Consider the following 22,500-nt stretch of genomic DNA (forward strand, 5'->3'; position numbering starts at 1 on the left):
GTCTCTCTAAGATTTAGGTTTTTATAAAGCTTGAAAGTGCATGCTGGGGTTGGATTGTAGCCCATCTGTAGTAGTCTCTGCCATGGGATTTATAAAGCTGTGATTTGCAAGGCCATGACTGGCAAAGCTCTAAATTCTGACCTTAAAACCAGCACCACAAAGCTGCAGAGAATGCGCAGTCTCAGTTGATGCTACAGATAAATTCTGCACTGAACAGTTTATATGAATGTACTATTAGGTTGCAGCAACCGGTGAGCTTCCTTTTCTTCCCTATGTACTGTTAAATCTCTGAAATGAATGGTTGAGATGTAGAATGATATGTGGCTAGTTTGAATGTTCCCACCCAGAAATGAGACTCTAATGGCACTCACTGTGGAAAGGAGAGATTACATTAGGTTCGAGCTGGGGAAAGGATGCAGATGTCCACTAATAAAAGTGGGTTGTCCAGCCACTGAAAAATGGGTGTTTTTATTTGGATAAAGACATATGAACAAAAATGTAGTGGCTGTTCACACTGGAATTATATCAGAAACTCATCCCTCTCATGAGAATGTTTATGTGTGCCTAGAACAACGCTTCCCCCCAAATTTGGACTAAGCAGCATGCAATATACCTTGTGATGTGAAGCTTTTGGCAAAATGAGACTTGATCACATACCTGCTTTTTTAAATAATGTGATAGGAAGAAGCTGTATTACTATTCAGCATTTTTGTGCTTTATAGAGGGGAAATTTTGAACTCTAAGACTGGTGAGAACCGTGGATCAGCAGTGGACTACTTGTTATGGGCTTGTGGGAAAAAGGTTGGGAAAATGCCAGATGTTTATGCCCACATGTTGAAAGTACATCCCTTCTGACTTTGAGAGAGAGGTGAAAATGCCTTGTGGCACGGTTTCTGTGAAGTCTCACACAAGTTTATTATCCTTACTTTGTGGGAGTGGTGTACTGCTGCTTAGTGGTTCAGCCCAACAGTTTGCTCCAGAAATGCTTTTTGTTGCAGTAAAATACATATTGTTCTTATGGCTTTTTTTTAAATGTAACTTGTTTGAGAAGTTGCAATATGACAGGGTGTCCAAACACATGATTAACAAAATGTGCTTTGCCTCTTTTTCTAGGATATGTAACAATGTGGGATAATTTCTTAAGGGACAGTGAATATGCTTCATGTATTTTGATTCACAGCTAGGATGGCTGCTTTTTTTTTTTTTTTTTTTTTTTTAGGGAAACCACAATTTGCAGAACAATGAAGGAGTCTGTTTGGGAGTTAGAATAGTCTAATTTAAAATAAATTTTAAAAAGTATTCCAGGAAATCTGAAGGTAGCCCAGCTGTTGGTTCTAGCTATTGAACACCATTCTCCAGTTGAACACATGGTCATATTGATGACTTCCTGTGATAAACAGGCTAATGTGGATCATCTTTTCAAAACTAATATAAAATGGGAAAAATGAACACATTTTACATATGAATTAACTGTGATTTGGTACTAGTATATATTAAAAAACCAGAAGTCTATAAGTAAGGCACTTTGCTCTGAACTTTTAAAAAAAATATCTTGTTCATTAAAGAAGTCCTGCTTCTGTGAAGTTGCACGTGCTCATGGTGTTTGAACGTAAGCATAACCTTAAAATAAAACAAAAATGTAACATGTCTGCTCCAAAAGAGGATTCATGCACTATACAAAGACTCAGTGGAATTCAGATTTCTAAGTTTTTGGGTGAAATGCTTAGTACTATAAAATTCTCCAAGCACCTAGGTACCTTACACAGGTGACTGTCCTTGTAGGTCCTGTGTACCCAGGACTAACACCTCTTCCTGCACATGTCCAGAGCTTCCAGGTTTTGCGTAATGGATCTTGGGGCTGAACACAGGATTCAGGAACTCAGCCAGGTACCTAACAGATAACTGCAAGACTCTGCTCTTAGATGAGTGCTTTATTGGATGTAGGTAGAAGTGCTGTGTTTAATCAGGACTGTGGCGCTCTAGGAAATTCTAGAGTGATCATATATGTAATTCATTTTGTTTCTGTTCAGCATTTGTGAGTTCTGTATATTAGCCAATTGTGAAATATTTGGAAAACACATCATTGAAAGTAACATTTCACATTTGTATTTTCCCATAAGTACGTTTAACTGTTAATGAAAGCCATGGGACTGAAAGCTGTTGAGACAGAAATCTTATTCAGGAGACTAGAGCTGTAGTGCTCTCTGACTCATTTGATCCTCCCGTGTCTCCTTTGGGATTCAACCATTTTTAAAAGGAATTACAGATAGCAGTAGAAGAATAGCTTTGTCGCTGGCTATTCATTCCATGGTGTTTCAACATAGGGCACAGATTAATGTAATTTATTGTGTTGATTTTTGTTTTCTGGACATCTGTTCAATACACCCAAACTCCTTCTGTATAAGACTCTGAGGAGCCATCAGTTGGTAACAGTTAGAAAACACTGGGCTAGATATTCACTGGTGACTTGGAGGTAAAACTCTTTATGCATTGGATCTCTAGTGCCCAGAGCTATCCAATTGTCTGTGTCAAATAACCCCAATGTGCCTTGTGTCAAATATTACTGATGTCACTATTGACATTGTGTCAAAAAATGTCATACCTAATGCCTGTCACTGAAGAATGGTGGCAGAGTCAAAATTTGACAAAAAACACTTAGGGACAGATAATGAAAGTATTGTGCATCTTTCTTATTTGCCTCAAAGGGAACTGAGTAAATTGTGAGTGTCTACTCAAATTTTCTTATGCAGCACACATTTAGTGTTGTATGCCACAGAGATTACAGATTTAAACTTCCTAAAAATACTGGTAAACAGGGGAAGTTATTTGAAACAAGTTTAAAATGACCCAAGTTAGCATGCACAGCTGCAGTTGGTGTAGAACAGCTCCATGTGTTCAATGCAGTAGGTACCTTCAAACATACATATGCAGTGATGCAAGAGATACTGGGCTATGAGAAGCACAGTGAAGAAAACTGATTTGGTTAGCCTCATTACACTTCCCTAGATATTATTTTAAATATAATGGGTTGTCTTATAGCATTCTACTATTTTAAGGTCAGGATCACCTACCTGTGTGGATGTAGCCAAAGAAATATTTTCAAATGTCTCCAAAGAGACACATTTTCAAGGCTTTTTCCCTTATGGGCTTTATGGGATATTTTAAAATACCTTGACACTGATTTGTAGTTTGGTTTGTTTTGGTTGTGGTTGTTTTTTTTTTCCTGTGGGTTTGAGTATTTTGTTTTTAGGCAGTAGTATGTCTGAGACTCTCTGGCTCATGGAATTGGGGTCTGTATCCCTTTACCTTCAGAGGCAGCATCAGGAAGTTCTGCTGCTCTCAGGCTGGACTGTGGGCAGCAGTATCTGGCAAGAGTTTGGCTTTGAGCAGACAATTTCTGTAATTCCAAAGTACTCCTGTTAAGTAGTAGTCATAACAATAAAATAATAGTGGACTTTAAAGCAACATTATACTCTGCTCCTAAAGCAACTGCCTCCAGTTTTCTCAAGTAGATGTCTCATGTTGCCCTGACAGCCTCTGGACTTGTGTGAAGTGGTGTCAGCTTGTGTTGTCCAGGCAGTCTGTGTGATTTGTTAGAGCCATGAAGTCAAATCTTCTCAAGCAGTAAAGAAATGTTAAGAGACAGTGCTTGATGTATCTGTGAAAAGGCTGACATATTGTGAGCTGTTTCAGTTTTGTACAGCTTTCCATGAAGTGAAGGAGTCATATGCAGACAGTAAACATCCTAATGTCTGGGTCAACATACAGAATCAATTACTGCAGAGCAGCTGTACTTTCAGTACCTGCACTGTGGCCTACCTGCACTGACTGCTGCTAATTTGGAGGCAATGCTGAGAGCTGATGAAAATCCCAGTGCACTGGGATTGTGGATCACCCGGTGCTGGAGTCCCATTTGGGTTCTTAGATACATAACTATTTATCTTTTTTTAAAGTGCTATGAACTTTGAATCCATATTAACTTTATGTTTCTGAAACATCTTTGCCTAAAACACAGTAACAAATAGGAAATATGATGCTCTCAGATCACAAATGAAAGCTGGGCTGTAGAAAGAATAAAATCCTTCAGTAGAAATACTCAGGAAGGTAACAGAAACATAGATGCAAAGCATTTGCCTAATTACCAACATGATGGGATTTACCAAAGATGGAATAAATTAATTTTTTTGGCTTCATTATGTTAAATTCATTTTTTTAAAAATCTAGTTTTGGGCATTTTACCTCTGAAATAGACAGTATTTTCAATTTCAGTGCTGCCAACATTTCTCAATTAAGTGAAATGGCTTAAGATATTAAGATGATTTAAGATTATGATGAATGGCTCATTTACTACCCTACATTTAAACAAACTCGGAGCACATTGAAATGTGTGTTTGAAAGTCTGAATTAGTACATCTGGACTCACCAGCAGGTTGTCTTCAAAACAGCAAACAGGAATCTTCCAAAGCTTTTCTGGGAACTTTGCGTAATCTAGATCCTGTTTCTGGAAGACTCCTTCCCACTTGCAGGCCTTCTCTGCTTTCAGTGTCTAATGTTGCCTTATCCCAAGAGAGATCCTCTGTTATGACTTTCACAAATATCCTATTTTTTAGTTAATAAATAACATAGAAGCTTTTCCTGACCTAGTCTTCACCTCCAAGGTGAGAAGCAAAGGAAATGAAGGAAGAAGCTCAGCCCTACCTCTGCAGATCTCAGTTCCAACCTGAGTTGTGGGATGGAACTGAGTGAGTTTTCTTTTCATTCTGTACAAATTTCAGGCATTAAAAGGTTCTGTTTCATTGGCCAAGATTGCTCAAGCTGTTCTATTTGAATAAATAATACATATTTTGAGAGAGATTCCTGAACTCTGTCCTTTTGGCATTCTCTTGTGCTGATGAAGCTGTAGGTTAAATGATTGCTCCAATTAAAAAAAGGAAAAAGGACAATAAAAGGGTGAGCTCCAATAGGAGTGGGTGAGTGAATGTGCTCTACTAGAATAACCTAGTCTGATGCTCAGGTTACTCACTTATTATGTGTGAAGCTAAATACCTGATCTACCTTATTCAGATCCAGACCTGAATGTAAGCCTCTCCTACTCAAAGGGAATGTTCTTATTTCATCCCTCTGTAAGGTACCTGTGGGTCCTTTATTTTCCTTTTTCTTTTTTTTCCTGACCACTACTTTTATGAAATCCTGGTAATACCAATTTGTTCTTTTCTTTGTAGGGCTTTCTGTCTCTGCTTGCCCTCTGTAACAAAGGCTTGAATTCTGAATTTGTATTAATTCTGAAAACATTAATTCCCATAAAAAGAGTTAATGGCTGAACTTCGTGTTTGATAAAACACTTTGCATAGTAAAGTAACGTGGTAAAGTTTGTTTAATATACAAATATAATGTTTCCATCCATTTAAAGTTCTCTTTTTCATATTTAACAGTTTACTAATGAGAATACCTGTATAACAGTAATACTTTAATGGTATTTACTAACATAAATATTTGCTTTCTAGAAGCAATGTTACACAAAATTCCTGAAGAGCAGTCTAAGCAACTGCTGGAATGTTTGAGGTAAGAAACCTGACCTTTGGGGAGGATCAACATCAGGAAAACAAAGTTTCTACTGTTTGTGACTTGTGTCCGTAGTGAGGGGGCTTGGAATGGCAGGAGGGTGACCAACGCACACTGTGTCATGGCTGAAGCCCAGTGGAAAGTTCTTGTCATTATAATTACATTGATAACAGAAAATATTTTACATTAATTTCAGTATACCCTTGTACGCTCAAAACATTTCGGCAAGGTCTTTCTGCAACAGATAAGGGAAAAAGAAAGAGACCTTCATTTATACTAAATGCTAGGAGTTGCAAAACCTGTGTGGAAAAGAAGAATCTTGAGTCAGCTTTGTTCTAAATGTTGATGAAGTTACATTAGCTGCAGCTTGAAAGCAGAACAAATAATGTCATCTTTGAGGCATCATCTTTTCCACATAAATTCTGCTCCTTCTCCCTCAAACTATGTAGTTGCCAGCTATTATTTTCAAGTGTTTGCATTCAATATGCATCATAAAGTATCGTATCCATGTTGCTGCAATTGATACTCAAGTGACTGTCCTGATATTTAATCAAAGCAGCTTTGATTGGGTGCAAAGATGACAGTCAGCAATAGGCATGTGAAAGAGTGAAGTTTCACCAGTTGTTCCTCAACTGGAGGGCTTTTCCAGATTGTAGACAATATACATAAGCTTTCTAAAATAGTAAACCTCCCACAGGTTTATTCTTGGAAGTGCAGGAATTTGCCTGGTATATTCAGGTGAGTGTTGATATAAGACTGGGGCAGAAACAGTCAGGTGGTAAAATTTTTTCCAGGCTGGGCTTGCAGTTGAGTTATGGAATGGAGATACCCTTTACTTATGATGCCTCTTCACTTATCTTAATTATTTTTATTTTAAGGACTTCTTTGCAAGGGGTCTTCTACTCTTTTTTTTTTATTTTTTTTTTTTTTCCTTAGCAAAGTAGTCCTACTTAGCTTATTTATTTTTCAGCTTTAAAACATCAGCATTTTATAGATCTGAATTTCACAATGTGAGGATGATTGCTACGTACAATTTGCAAAATTGTGATTAACCAGCCCCTGTTTCGAGTCAGTTCTCCCTAATTCACAAAAGGCTTCCAAGAATAGTCTGCACAAAATTCAGTGTGCAAATTGTAGGGCAGATTTTTAGAGGGCAGTTTAAAGAATGAAGTCCTAAGGGTTTTATCTATATTTATATCTCTTGTTAAACCAAACTCTTATGTAAATGTTACAATCTGTAAATAACAAGCTGAGCAGCTTTCTTAAAGGAAAGATTGCATCCACATTTTTTGAGATTTGGCAAAATTATTAACTTACACAATAGACTAATATACAAGTATATTTGGAAGCAACTAACGCTAGGCTGTGTCTTCATCTGTATTTTATGGATATTTAAAGGTTTAAGAATACATAGACCTTTCATTTTCCAGTAAAAATTGTCTCAAATTGAAAAACACTGCCCTTAGTGATGTCTTGAAAAAAACGGAGATAGCTTTTGTATACTTTTACTTTTTATAGCCATTAATGTTGTAGTAAATCTTGTATTATTGTATACAGTCTAGATTATTCTTCATTCTTTTGCCTTTGGACAGGAAAGAAATTACTGGCTTCCATCAGTGTTATTGGCAATCCCCATATTCTGACATCTGTTCCTTTCTAAACATTTTACCAACCTTGATGAAATGTAGTTTAGTGTTAGAAGCTGACTTGAAGAAAAAATTGGATGATAAAAAAATAACATTGATTAAACACCAGAAGTAATTTACCAATGACTATCAATATTTTGATGGCCACTGCAGTTTATTTCAGAAAAGCTAGACATCTTATAGAAATTTTAATCATATTTAATCTTTGAAATAAGCTGAATAAATGAATTCTCATTTTTTAAGTAGAAGGATGAGAGACTGATTTTTGCTCAATTTTAATCGAACATTTTGAGCTGTATTCCCGAGAATGTTTGGGGCATATTTCGTAGATGCCTTGCAATGCACATCTCCCAGAATTAAAAATCTCAATTAATATTTTCTAATACACAGTGGAGATGTAATTTGTGGCTTTGCCCTTTCCGTGGAGCTGTGCCACTACAACGCTAGACCTAGATTTGCCCGTGCTAGACCAGGTGCTAGAGTAGGGGAGTCCTGCAGGGCACTCGAAGGGGTCTCAAACAACAAAGGCGGTAGGTCTCTGGTATACCACTGACTTTACATACATGCCTTCTTTATTAACTGTGCTTCATTAAAGTAAAGCAAAGTAATAAAAGGCAAGTGCGATTGTTCTCTTTCTGGTACCAAGCGTAGAGCAATTATGGTGTGTCTTTCCCTACCCTGTGGAGCGGTGAGCTACAAGAGGACCCTTGCAAGAGGTTCCTGAGGATTGGGGCAAAAGAAGGGGTGAATGTTTCATTTCCAAGGATTGGAACGAGCTAATTACATTGTGAAGGAGTAGGGTATGAATAATATCCTCTTGGGAAGGGAAGTATGGGGGAAATAAATTGAAAAGGGCTACTGTAGAGTGTGTGTTCTGGTGTTGTAAAAGGTAGACATACAAGAAGATGGGAAGCTGTGATTAGATTTTTTCAGAAGCACTTAGCAGCAGTCTCAGTGGAGCTGTTGAAATTCATGGGATTTGCTGTGGACTGGTAATGTTTGGGAGCAGAGTTTGGGCAACGCTAAACTATGCAACCCGTGTACTATGGGTGGATTCTTCCTGAGTGTTTTTCAGTGAGGCCATAATACTTCAAAAGGGGGAGGAAGGCATATTTCTGCAGCATTGTGTATGTATATGAACCACTGAGGACAAAATGAAATTGCAGCTCTTGATGAATTCACTTAGTCGCACCAAGATTTTCAAAGGTGGAATTACTCCTCTAGCAACAGGATCTTATAGGACTCCAAAGCTAGTTTTTGATTCCCTTACCTTTGAGAGTAACTTGAACCATTGAGGGTTCAAGGTAGTTGCTAGGCTATTTGAAGTGGAGGGGATTTGAGAGATTTGTTTTCTCCATTTTACAGGAAATTTTAATTTGAAGGAAAATTTTCCTAACAGACCTCCTTTAGAAACTCAGCATTTAATGTGAAAACAGTTTTCCTTTCATTTTCTAGAAGTCATGTATGGTGGCAGAAACTGAGTCATCTAGGTTAAAGTGGTGTGTAAACTGACAATTTTTAGATTCTAGTACTCTGTGCTAATCATAAAAAAAATTCACACATTTCAGCCGGAGACCTCTCAGCATGTTTCATAAATTCATTCAAAGATGAATGAATTCTCACGGTTTCTTGCTGAGGATATTTAGTAGAGAAAGTAAACTTTATAGACAAAATGTCACTTTTGGGAAGTGCATTGTTTTTCTTAAAGTGGATTTTTTTTTTTTTTTTCCTTCTGAAAATATGTTGGATTCAACTGTGCTTATATGTACCTACCAAGTGTACAGTCTGGTGGTCAGGAGACTACCCTGGGAAATGGGATGACCCAAGTTCAGATGCATGCCATTCCCGAGTCTGAGCGACTCAGAATTAAAATATAAAAACAAGAGTAAAACAACCTCTGAACTACACAAAGGAACAGGACTTGGTTCTCCTCCGCTGTAGCGTGTTCCTGTAACTACCAGGAAACAGAGATCTTGACTCCGTTTTCTTCCAACGAACTAAAGTCAGCATCTAAAAATTGTTGTCCCCTAAAAGCTAGAAATTAGAGAGGGAAGAAGGAAAATTGTCATTCTGTAGTCATATTTAGTGTCTCTTGGTCAAGGATGGGGAAATGGAGAGGAAGATTCAGTTGTCTGCCCCAGTGTTGCACAGCTAAATCAGCAGGAGTCTGACATAGGGCCCAGGAGTCCCGACTAACCAGGGCAATGTTATAATCGGTAGGTGTCCGCCCTCCCTTGTCAGACCCATAATGCCTGATAGCCTCCTCGTACCATCTCACAGGTTCCCTTTAACATATGGTTTCAAAGCTGTTGATGTTCACCTGCTTAGATATCTGTACAAACTACTAGTAGGAACTACATAAATATCTAACAGATGCACACATTCACCCTGGGATTAATGCATTCTGGGCTCGGACCCATCAGCATCACACCCCTTCACAATCGCATTTTATTTTTTCACTTGCTCATGTGGTGTACACCTGTGACATGCTGGCAATGCACTTGCTTGCAGTGAGAGAGCCCCTCAGGTTCAAAGCTATCCTTATATCTTTGTTCCCTTATGCGTGAACCTTTTGAGGTTTTCTCCTAGTGTTCAAAAGGCTTGAGCATGGCATTACATCTTTAAAACCTATTCTGACCCTTTTTTGAATATGCTGAATACAAAAGCAGAAGCAAAGCAAGGAGAACTAGATAAATAGATGCAGGGAGACATCATAAGAAAAAAAAAAAAAAGCCCCTGAGCTTGCCAATATTACTTCATGCTTTTTATTGCAAACCTGTAAACTAACAATAGACCACCACCTCACACAGCTGGGTGTGCGAATTGAAGGTGCGCTGAATATGTGGGCTTTCCAAATGTAGCACAATAACAGGAACACCTGTGCTAAATAACTTTGCATTGATTTTTTTTTTTTTTTTTTTTTTTTTACAATATTCACAGTCCTCTTTTACAAGTCTGTGTAGGGGGAAAAAAAGGACTTGTCAGTTTTAGTTTCAGTTATAAGACTTATCTCCCAAGGTTTGATGGAGCTGTTAGAAAATCACAGGGATTTACATGCACTAAAAAAATGTAGGATTGGGTCTTAAAATGGAGGAGAGATTGTTCATCTTCCAGCTCCAGCTTTGCTAATGTACATTGTCTTTGGCTAACAGTCTCCATACAGTTCAATCCTGGTTTGTTTGTTTGCTTGGGGTTTTTTTGTTTGTTTGTTTTAAATGAGCAGCTGATGTTTCAATGTATATCTTAAGGCGCATCACTGATTTAAAATTATTAATATTCAATAATTCATGGTTGTTTAATGAAATGACATATCAAATCAGAAAAAGTAGAATTGAGAAATTTCCGTAACTTAATTCTCATCACTGCAGAACCATGTAGTTACTATTGCTGCTATTATTATTTGGAATCATAGATTAGGTTTAGTGTTATGTGTGATGTTAAATTTCAGGGATAAAAAAAAGATGCTTTTCACTGCCAAGAATTTACCACAACATTCTGGGCTATGAATCTGAGAACTATAAAGATGGACATCATCGGTAAAATTTAAGTATACTTTTTTGGTGAGTTTGTTAGCAGTGTAAATGGATCCCAGGGTTGCTCAAAGGGCTAGTTAACCTTTTCTCCTTTAACGAGACCTGAATTTGAGGTTATCTTTCACCTGAGTACCTACCGATTTATGTCCATAATTTCTATTAATTCTGAGTCTCTCTTTGTTACATTGTTGTTACTTGAAATGGAAAATATTGGTTACAGTCCAAGAGAAAAATTTATAGCCTGTCACTGTAGCCTTGTGCTTTTTCAATACAATAATACAAATGCGTTCCCTCTTTGTGATAAGTGTATTTTTCCTTTTACTTTCTCATGCGATGTTCAGACCCTTTCCAGACTTACTTTGTCTTTGTGGTCCCAGAGATTCTAAACACTCAATGAGCCTTTAAAGATATTTCTTACCCTTTAAAGCAAGGGGAGCAGACTCTTGTTCTTTGTCACACTCAGGCTGGGACTGCAGGAGGCAGTTTTTATCTTGTATAGCTAAAAGTTGGGGCTTGTGGTACTTTCCTGTTAGGTTACCTTATGACCTTGTGAATATCGTCCTACATTTTCTATGGGAAATACAGCATCCTCCAATGTTGGAGAAGGCAAAAAAGAGTTTTCCAGGCCCAATCGAGCTCCTGTTGTTGTTGTGTTCAGTGAGGAGAGGGAGCTTAGGAACACAGAAGTGCTGCATGTTTTGGAAGCAAGAAGGAGACCCACTAGACAAAATTTTCTTTCCAGTAATCAAGGGAAGATGGGAGTCTCGCGGCAGTAATGTGGACTCCTCTAATTACCACTTCCAAGTTATTAGCATCTGGAGCCCTTTTCCCCTTTCCTATCTAGCAATTGCAGAGTGGGATAGATTAACGTGTTGCAGAAGCTGCATAGTGGACTAAGTTTCTCACTGTTGGCATTTGGTTGTTTGCTGAAATTGGTACTTTCAGCTGAAGTACAGGCTTTTTACCTGGCCTTGAATCCCAGGCCGTTCTCTTCATAGATAATGTATATTCAGGTACCACACAAATTATCTATTCACTTCTCTGCTCCCTGCCCCCACCAAAGAAAAAGCAGCACATCTTAAAAAAGCCAAAGAAAACCAGTCAGACACATGTTTTGCACATGAAGAATCACGTCTATGGTAAAATGGGATCCATATGTGTGTTTTGGATGTGAGCATCAATGCTCAGTTTAGCTTTGCCCACATGCCAGGGCGTGTGCGCCGCTGCCGAAAGCTCAGAATTTTCTTGCTAAGTCACACACAAAATTTGAACTCGGGGTTGCGTTAGAGTCATAAGTTCATAGTTTTCTGTTTTTTCTTTCCCCATGTATAGTGTCCTTTGTTTACAAACCAAATCCTCTCAAGATTAAACTTTAAAAAGACTCTGTGATTTAATGGACTTAGGATCAGATTCTAACCTCCAGCGTGAAACGAGCCTGACTGTAGCACTCAATAGCAATAGAGGATTGTTTGCAGTTGTGAAGCAATGACCGCCAAACATTATTCAGAAAAAAGATGCTGGGACTAATTTTTGCATGGATGAAATATTCAGATGAATGTTAAAAAACTGAGTAACAATAAACAGCGACATACACTAAGGGTGAAAGAGAAATTACTACCATTCCAACATACCATTGCACGTTTAGATTTTTTTTCCCCCAACCATATATATCTTAGGAAGAGCTTCATATAAAGAAATATGCTAACTTGAAGCTATCTTCTGCATATGCCCTGCAGAAGGATCTGGACAGATGGAAAATTGTCCTGGATGAATATGTTTGCAGTTTTAAAATGTATAAAAAGAATTGTCTTTTCAATTAATCTTCCAGGTTTTGGGCTTGTTTATGCTTATCCATTAATTTTATTCCTTCCTTTCACTTTCCCCCAGATCAAAACAATCATGTAAGTTTAAGATCAGATCCTTGCTATTGCTCAGGTACTTTGTACTCCTCTGGCAGTGGAAAGCATCTTTGACTTCACTGGCCTCCAGAGGATTTGAAATACCATCTCTAAGACAATCCTTCGTAAGTGGTGGCAGTACCAACAGTACGCCATCTCCTTTCTCTCTCTGAGGATATGCTTGGAGCAGGGGGACAACCTGTGACTATCAGATTAGTTCCTCATCGAATTCAGGTAAAAAGGATGAACTGGCTAGAGAACAGTTCTGAAGCTTGTTCTACTGTACACCAGGTTGTTAGTTGGGTAATCCGAAGATTATTTTGGAGACCAGTGATATTCTGCCATCACATCTCAGTTATTTTCAGGACATGGGAAATGAGGTTCAGATTTCAAATATGGAAAGATCCTTCCTGTGTTTGAGCAGAATTTAGCTGGTTTGGGGGTACTACTGCTGTGTAATATAAGTAAAGCAAATTTGAAAGCAAGTAATGCGTCAGGCGCCTTTGTGGCATTTATTTTCTTAATTCTTTTTTCTTGTCATCATGGTCTTGCTCCTGAAAGATACAGCAAGCTGCTTGCCACTAGCACTTCATTATATAGTAACTTTTGAACCTTCCTACTGGGGCTAGGTGATCAATTATTTCATAAAGAAAATGGGGTGTTTTTTCAAAAGCTGTGTTTTATTTTCATTTATAATTATCTCCACATAAGTCTTCAATTTTGAATCTTGAATTGGACACACATGCATGCTGACTTGCATGTAAAAGATCTGTGACAGCAGTGACATGATGTTTCCATACCATAATTATTCTTTGAATCAGGCCCAGAGTCCTTGGGAGATCCGGAAAACCTACAAAAAGCTGGTTTGAGTTTACCTATGGGACTCAGAACTCAGCTCAGGTTTTTATGTCATCAGTAAATCTTTTTTTTTAACAGGAGGGAAGTGCCTTTAACTTCTTGTTGTCTTTGTATTAGAGAGCTGTTTCTTAAAACAATAGACATGTAAAAGGAACACCATCAGCTGGAGATCTGGTCAATGTGAATGTTTTTGTGAGTTGTTCTCTCATCTTCCCCTCAATGTTCTTGTTAAGTTTTGTGGTCTAACAATCATATTTCTCAGATTCTTCAATGGAGTATATACTTCACTCATTTGTTGCATAAGCAATCCATATAAAGATAAGATGGGTTTGATTTTTCGGAGGGGAAATGGTTAAGCTGATTTTAGCAAGGTGCTATTGTCTGCAGAAAATAAATGTATAAAATACATAGAAATAGCCTCACGTCCTATCAAGTGACCTGAATATTTTAACTTTAAAAATGTTATTTATGAAATGTAGACAGATTTTTCATCTTTGAGTTGATCTTTTAAAATCTTGTCATGGCTCCTTAAGAAATCCATACTTCTTATATACCTTAGGTAATAATCTTTACAGTAACAGTAGATCCCAGAGATCCCCCAGAGGTGGGGACTGTGCAGTAGGTCAGGACTATGACTGTAATGAAAATAAGGCTAAAAGAGATCAATCCAGGTAACTTTTCAGTTGGCCAAAGAATGAGAAATATTATGGCTGCTCGACAGCCAGACCTTGTGGAAGCCTCAGGTAGGAGGTCCTTTCATTTTGATGAGTATGTACCTTCTTTGCAAGGGTGTTATCCTTTCAGCTTATGTATAAATTCACATACATTTCTTTAGAAATAGAAAAATTGGTGCCTGCATGAATGCACATATGAAATCTTGGTTTCATATCTTCATATAGATGGTAACTGCCATATGTGAACCAACATGACCTCTCTGCCAGTTCACAGAATCCCATTGTTTCTGCCATGCAGCCCTGGCGTTACGGAGGTGAACTGGAGCACTACACGCTGTCGGAGGACTACATCAGCAAATCAGTGGCTAATAAAGACAGGCAGCAACAGCAGCAGCAGTGTTGGCCTTCTCCACAGCAGGGTACCACAGATGTTTCAGATAACAAAGTGAGCTTCACTGACAGAACATGTGTGTAATATATAAAATAATGGGAACCGAAAAAGGAGGAAAAGAAAAAAAGGCCACTCCAATCCACCCGTGTAAAAATGTTTTTTATTTGTAAGTGAGCAGATGAATACAAATGTTATCTGCTTACACAGAAGTAAAAAATAGCAGGCTGATGTGGATGAGAGACTTTGCATGGTTTCTAGTAAAATAGACTATGCATTTAAATCTTTTTATTGTCCCTAAGGTGGGTCCCTTCAGCTGGGGTAAATCAATGCAGTTTCATTTTCTAGCAATTATACTTTTTTAACTCCTCTGAAGATCTGATTGTGCTATGGTTGGGGGGGATTATGGTCAAAGTTTCCTGTGTAACACTGTGGAAGGCTGAACAGTTTTTGCACAGTGCCAGCTCTACCAAACAGTTGCTACACTGAGTTTTGCAGAGTGGACCTGGAGAAACAGGAATATGCAGTGATGACCCACAACTACCAGGAAAAAGCCATGAGCAGTTCTCAAGTAAGATAATTAGCTGGGAACTGGAGGAATTACAGCAGAAATCCCTGTTTTTGTGATATAATAGGCTTACCCTCTACTGTTCAAGTGTCCCAAAGTAATAAGATCAACCTCATAGTTGAGAAATCCTTGGGTGAAGGAGACTTTCACAGTCCTTTCCCGCACTGGTCCCAAGGGCATGAACAAGGAGCATGAAAGGGGCACCCTAGAAATTGCTGGGCCACCCAGTACCACCGGTGTCTGGTGAGTGCTACCAGAGCGTAAGGGTCCCATATGACTGTGTGTGTGGCCAGCTGAACAAGGGTTTGCAAACAGGATCGGAAGAAAACCCAGAACGCCCGGTCATCCCCTATGTGCCTTCTCCGTGCCTACACTGCAGTGCCAGCACTCGTATGCCACAAACGAGAGCTGCCCAGGAGTGTGTGCAACTTCTTAGCCTGCTTTTGAAGAATAATAGACAATGGGATTCAGCATGATGGAACAGGAAACTCCTATCAGAGGCTAATAAATGTTTCCTTGTAAAATGGGGAGATGCTTATGTGAGTCCAGATATAAAGTGAAAGTAAGACAGCCCCCAGAGGAATTACTGAGGTAATAAATGTACTTACTAGGGCAGTGTGTGCCAGAGCGAGACAGAAATGGGCTAAGACCAGAAGAAAATTAGAACCTCAAGTGCAAGCTGCAGCTCAGTGGTCAGATGAAATTCAACCCTTTCCTCTGAGAAAAGAGTATCTGCTGGTGACTGACTGACTTGATTATCTGGGATTGGCGTGGCCAATGAAAAGAACAACAGTGTATGATTTCTGCCATCTGTCCTGCTTTAAGAAATAAGACATGAACATAGAATATGGTAACCAGCTGAAGGAGGATTTGGCTCTCTAGACATACACATTTTTATGTACAGATTGTGGTGTTGCAACTACACTACTGCAATGGGTCAGGGTCTGTTCGGGTGTCAGATTATTGTGGTATGTGACTCAACGTCGCAAGGTGGCTAAGATCCTTTGAGACTGGCTATGGGATATGTGGTTTGGCCCAGCACTATGCTCCTCTGCATGTACTTGTGTATTTTTTTATCTTGTTCGGAATAGAGTAGTCTGAATTGTGAGATGTGAAGGCACACATTTATTCACAGTGAAATCAACATGAAATCAGAGATGAATGATCTATAGTAGATGTTTTTGAAGCCAAAATATAACTACAGGCTAGGTAAATTGCTGTGAAAAACTTGTGGCTACATATGTGTTGTGGTGTCTTTATCAAGGTTTATATTTTCACTCATTCACTAAAGCAAGGTATGTAAAAGCAGGAGTTCTGTACTGCATTCTTTAACTGAAGAAAGTAAAATAAATCCTGATTTTTTTTTACCAAAAAATTTTAAATATTTTTTTCCCCTCTGAGTAGAGTCTTATAATTGAGATCCACCTTGAACATGCCAAGGTCAGAATTCGAGACGCAGAATATGCTCATCAAGCTGCCCAACAAGATACCTTTATTCAGCCAAATTGGAAAACTTGTGTGTAACTCAAAAGATCAGAATAGAGTCCTTATTGAGCAAGGTTAGGAGGGATAGAAACAATCGGCTTATATAGAGTATTTTTACTTCATAGGAATGTGGTTCTGATTGCTGAAAATGTATCCTTTGCATGAAGTACAAGCATAATCCTATGCCTACTTTGCCCTTTGAGTAAAAGTATGCTTAAAAGCAGTTTCGGGGCGGGGGGGGGGAATCTATTTAAAGCCTGTTGAGCAGAATATCCACTTATAGAGGGAAACTATAAGTGAATAATGTTAATGGAGTTCTGTTTTGTAAAACGCATAGGACAACTAATAGAATCAAGCTACTATAACAGTGGATGATTGAATTACATTTAAGAGAGTACCTAATTTATGACCTTTAAAAATAGTTTTAGAGCTGCCTTTTTTGTAAATCCTAGACCTTCTTCATACAAAAGTTTTTAGGATTCTCATCTCTCACTTTATATTATGGTCAGAAGACCTTTTGTGCTATTGTACGTCAGTAGTTCCATTAAAATATTTAAGTAGGCTAATTACTGAAAGAAAAAAATTGCTCTCTGGAGAAAATTATTATACCTGTTTATTAGCGTGGGAGAACTTCTTAATCTGGGAGTAAATTTTAAGCAATAGCAATGAACGATGACCAGACCTAGGACCCCCTCAGAAAAAAGGAATTAAGCCCCTTAAATAGTAGTTATTGAGTGTTTTCCCTCAAAACAATAGTTTTATAAAAAGTAGAAGTTTGTGTGTAACTTCCACCAATCACTGGCACATTAGATACGGGAACATGAAGTTTTATACTCCTATCATTTTTCTTCTCCCATTTAATTTTACTGTTTGTTTTCTTGCTGTGAAAAATCCTTGATTTGATGTTATCTTGTGCAAAGGAAACCCCCAAATTTACTGCACATTTCATTGAAATTGTTTGTATTTTTATCAGTTTTGAAGAGGTTGCTCTTGCAGACATTTGGTGCCGATTTTTTTGTTGTAGTTTTCAGGAAGGTAAAACGAATTTGAGAGCACTCCCATGTAGCATTGGGTTTTATATAGAGATTCTGTGTAGGAATACCCTTCTAAAACTCTCTGTTAAGTTTTACATCATTCCTTAAAACATCCTACAATTTTGTTAGCTTTTGTGCTGGAGGGTTATGCCTGCTGCGGTGTCATTCATTGCTCATCTTAAAAGCAGGCAGAGAACAAAGGTGGAATAAACTGCTAATCTTCTGGATAAGCCAGACATTATTATTCAGTGGTATATGGGAATTTAAGGCACCGATCTTTAAGAGTGAGAGGTCCAGGAGAGGGGCTGCGAGGCTGCCAGAAGCAGTCACTTCCTTGTAGCATCCTGGTTGCCAGAGTGCTGGTGCGTCATGCTGTCTTAAATGTGGCTTTTGCCTGCTGGGTGCAATGGAGCTCTCTGTGGAGCATCACATTTCCAGAGAGTTACAAATGGAATTGGCTAGTTTAAGAATACGATCATTTGATATTTTTTTTTTTTTTTTGATGATCAATTTAGCTAGAAAGACCCTAGCACTTTATAGGTCTTGCTTGTTCACTACAAAAGTGCTGTGCCATAGCTCTGCCCGAGTTCCCGTTGAGGGAACCTCAAAATTATTACCGCCGCAGAATCAGAGCCGAAAGGGCTGGACTGCATGTGTACAGCTAAGGAACAGACTAGAAAAAGGCAGTGAGATTTCTGAGGTCAGTCATACTTATGGTTCTGTACTTTAAAGTATAAAATGTATTGTTTTACACAGAAGCTCCATTATAGGTCAGCCCTTGTCTTAACCAGCCACTTGAAAGTGGCCCCACTTGACTCCCAATACAATTTACTCTGACCATTAGTTAAGGACTGTTTCTGCTATGTCTGTGGTGTTCACAGCTCCATATGGTGGTTGCTTAAGGCTGATCTAAAAGTAAACAAGAAGTCCAGGGTTTCAGTCACACAAAGGTATGGGACTCCGTCTATAAAATTAAAGAAGAAATTAAATGCAAGGGAGGTACTCTTTATTTTACACCAAATATGCCAGGAATCAGAGATTGTGTCTTCTTTTTATGTCATTCTTGTTGGTTCATTGTCATACTTTTTCTAAAGTAAAACTATTTTTGCTTGCCTTTTTTTTTTGTGTGTGTGATTTTATTGCTGCTTTTCTGAAAATGAAGTTACTGCGCTATCCTGTACATTCAGTACTTGTGACAAGGAGAGATTCTGGCTTTGCCCCAAACTGCTTACAGTCTGGATACTTTTACAGCGAACATCGCTGGAGCAGTGAGGAACATTTTTGTGAGGATAAGAGAGAATGTCAGGCTAAAGCACCATAAGCAATTTATAGTCCTCAGATAATTGTCCTATGAAAGTTTCCAGTGCTTCCAGTTTCTTCCTACCACCCCTGTTTTCAGCTATCAGTTATAGAATCTGGACTTAATATTGTTAATTGCATAGTAAACAGAACAATATTGTTTGCCCCAAGACAGATTACCATTTCTCATTACAGAATTCTCATAGACCACAAATCATTGATACCATCTCCACCAGTTATAATAAAGTTTATCTTCAATCTGATAAAAAGCATGTACTGAATAATAACTGTTGCTCTTATTGTAAGTGGTTTAAAAACATGCTTTTTTAAAAGCTGGGTAGCTCACTGAAGTTACAATTCTGCATTTGCCCTAGCAAAGAGAGGTGAGAGTTGCGGACATAAATGGCCAGACTTCCAAGCGAGACTCTGTGGGTGCAGCATGTGTGGTTGCACTTGACAACTGATGAACCTCTTAGTATTACCACAGTCAACTAAAACAGTCAGTCCCACTTTTCCTGCATTTATCTGTGTTTGTACTTGAACCTGCTGTTCATTGTGTTATGTATTTGCATCTTTAGCTTATTCATAGAGAATTAAAGTGCATTTAGATGCTCTAAGAAGGTTTATCCTTTCAGTTCAAATTGCAGAGATCCACAGTGGTCTGAAGGTTTCTGCCTCAGTCCCCAAGATGAGTAGTTACACCTGCAACATTGCAAGCACAGACACTAAGTCCTGAAAACTGCCTGAAAAAAACAATCTCATTTTACTTATCTCCCACCACTACTTATGCATGCTCACAGCTGAAGAAGAAATAATTTAGTATGACACAAACCACCAAAATCCATAAAGGGAATACTGTGGCAGAAGTATGGATATTGTAATGCTTTTCAACTCTTTTGCACAAAGTGGAAATCTTCCAGTAGTGTGTTTCCAATCTTCCCTGGTGAATTTAGGTACTCTTTTGTGGGGGGCGTTAATCTTTTAGCCCTAAATGTTTTTATGTCATACATACTAAGATGGAAGTATTTGCATCATTGCCTAAGTGACATTAACAACAAGATTGGCCAAATGTTGGTTGTCACAGGTGAATTTTGCATTTTGCTACCTGTTTCCATTGAGATCAGGCTCAGCCAGCAAGTTCAGCTCAAAGCCTAGCTCTGCTCCTGTCTCAGGGTAGCGATAGTTTGGTGAGAAGTCCTAAAATTTGGAGCCAGTTTTAAAGTTCAGGGACTTTATAAGACAACTGAAAATGTTGTGCAAGTCCATCAGGGTTTGGATCGGGGTGTGCGACGTTGTGACTGAATCAGGTTCTAGTGTAATTCTGTGGGGAAACAAGGATTCAGCAGGATTCTTTCAGAGTTGAACCCCAAACTCATTAAAATATTACAATAAAGTAATTAATGCACATGGCCACTAGACACTCTTAAAATGTAAATTTCACAGCTGTAAGAAATTAGATTTGTTTAAAAATAACAGAAGGCTCAAGTACAAATTATGGAGTAAAAGCCTATAAAATTTCAAACTTGGTTTTAAGGCACAGGCTTTTTTTTTTTGCCCTTTTTTTTTTTTTTTTTTTCACTAGATCATTTACTTTAGCACTGGCATTCCTTGTCTGTCTTTTGCCTCTGAAATTGTAGTCAGGCACCAGTGTGGAACTGATACATTGGGAAGTTTTCTTATCAGAAGGTTGGGCTTGGAGAACAAGGCAAATTTAGCAATGAGCCTGTGTCCCATCTGAACCCCATCTTGCATTCAGGAGGTGCCAGGCTTGCAGCTACAGGCACAATACTGTGAAGTTCATTGAATGCCAGTTTGAGTTGTTTGCACAGCTGGGGGGACAGGTAGTTCTCAGCTGACATCCATGTATTAACAGTTGTTGGGACCATTGCTTTTTCTCTGTACATGTGTTTTGGCTGGCACAAGTATAACCTGACCAATTTGAGTAGTTCTGAGATGTCAACGCCCCTATATCAATCTGTGCCACAGAGGCTAAGAAAATTAAAGCCGCTCCAAAGTTCAGGAGCAATGGAGCCAACTGGATTTTGCAAGGGATGTAAAATACATCTTTTCAGTGCAGAGGTCTAATTCCAGATTCTCCAGCACTTTCTCACCCATCGGTGTTTACAAACATGGGCCTAACTATAATGCAAGAAAAGACTCTAACGAATGTCGAGCAGTGTATTTCAGTCCATTTACATTTGAAACAACACTGAAATATAGGGCTCCACAATGGCTTCTTGGCACACCAGCTTCAGCAGGGTACTGAAATGGTTGAAGGAAGGAATTCCAGTCAGAGTATGTTCCAGATGAATCCTGTTGGAGATCCATTTCTAAATGTATGCTACGTGCCTAACTATTAAAAAGTTCAGATGATGACCCCTCTAATGTTATTTTAATGCTGGTTTTTAAAATGTAATTATAAATCAAATTACATTTGAGATCTGAAGCTGACAGTAGTGAGCTGGAACACTCTAAGAGCTGCTTTAAAAATAACCCCTCTCAAACTTTATTAGTGATTTCAGAAAGAGAAGTGCAAGTGGACTAGCCAGATTCATCCACACTGTTTCTGTCTGAGATAGGACAACTTGCTAAGTGTCAGTTGTTTTCTGGGTTAGAGAGACATAACAGGGGATCTTTCATCTTTACCTGCATTTCTAAAGTTTGAGTTTCTTTCTTTGAGCTTAAGCAGAAGGCATGAGCTCATTTAAATTGTATTTCCTCCTTTTCTCATTCTTTACCATAATCAATTTCTCTAAAGATTAAGATGTTTAAACACTGAACAGCAACCAAAAAACCAACTAAGTTGAGAAAAGCAGGCCATGATTTGGCAACAGCAAAATTTTTTGGCAACTCAAACAATCACAGGAAAGAAATGCACTTAGTGGCTATCATTGTCTTAGTCAATGGCACCTGCTCGCCTGGGTGAAGGTATGTATGTATTTGAAAAAAAAGGCTGGAAAAGAGACCAGAAAGACATAACTGAGAGGATGTAAGCATTCAGCGGGGTTGAAATGTTCCGTTCAAATAACACCTGTAATGGTTTTGGTAACTTTGTATTTCTTTTTTTCTTTTTATTTTTTTTTCCTTTTAGTAAATGTAAATGTTTGCATTGGATCTCCTGTAACTTGCCTAAAAATGAACTAATCCACAAAGATAGTGCATTAGAAAGTATAGCATTCAAATTTCCATTTATATAGATGTAGTTTAAGGGGGGGAGGGAAGAGTCACTGGGTAGGTAGATCTGAACAAACAATTCATAGTGACTCAGATACATTTTGGAGTTTTTCTTTTCTGGTGAATGTGGAAAGTATTTATTCAGTGGTTACTCACAGAATTCTTCAGTGAATAATACATTTTAAAAATCTTTATTTGTAGAGTTTTTTGTTTAGATTATTTATAAATTTATAGTCGTAGCTGGTTACCTAAATCATGTTATTTCTTCTGTTCCCTGATTGCATGAGTTACATATTTACGGGATTCAATACACAATGTAAATTGTGAGCATTACAGCTGAAAACACATCTCAGAATTTTTGTTTGGTTGCTCAGTTACATA

The 22,500-nt window shown here is 38.3% G+C and overlaps 1 protein-coding gene across 10 annotated transcripts in view; it reads left to right on the top strand.

The window, feature by feature from the left end:
* ZNF536 (zinc finger protein 536) overlaps nucleotides 1-22,500 on the top strand; it is a 354,101-nt gene that overhangs the window by 80,494 nt on the left and 251,107 nt on the right. The window lies entirely within an intron of this gene.

This window comes from Accipiter gentilis, chromosome 7 (assembly GCF_929443795.1).
Source record: "Accipiter gentilis chromosome 7, bAccGen1.1, whole genome shotgun sequence".
NCBI classification, from domain to species: domain Eukaryota; kingdom Metazoa; phylum Chordata; class Aves; order Accipitriformes; family Accipitridae; genus Astur; species Astur gentilis.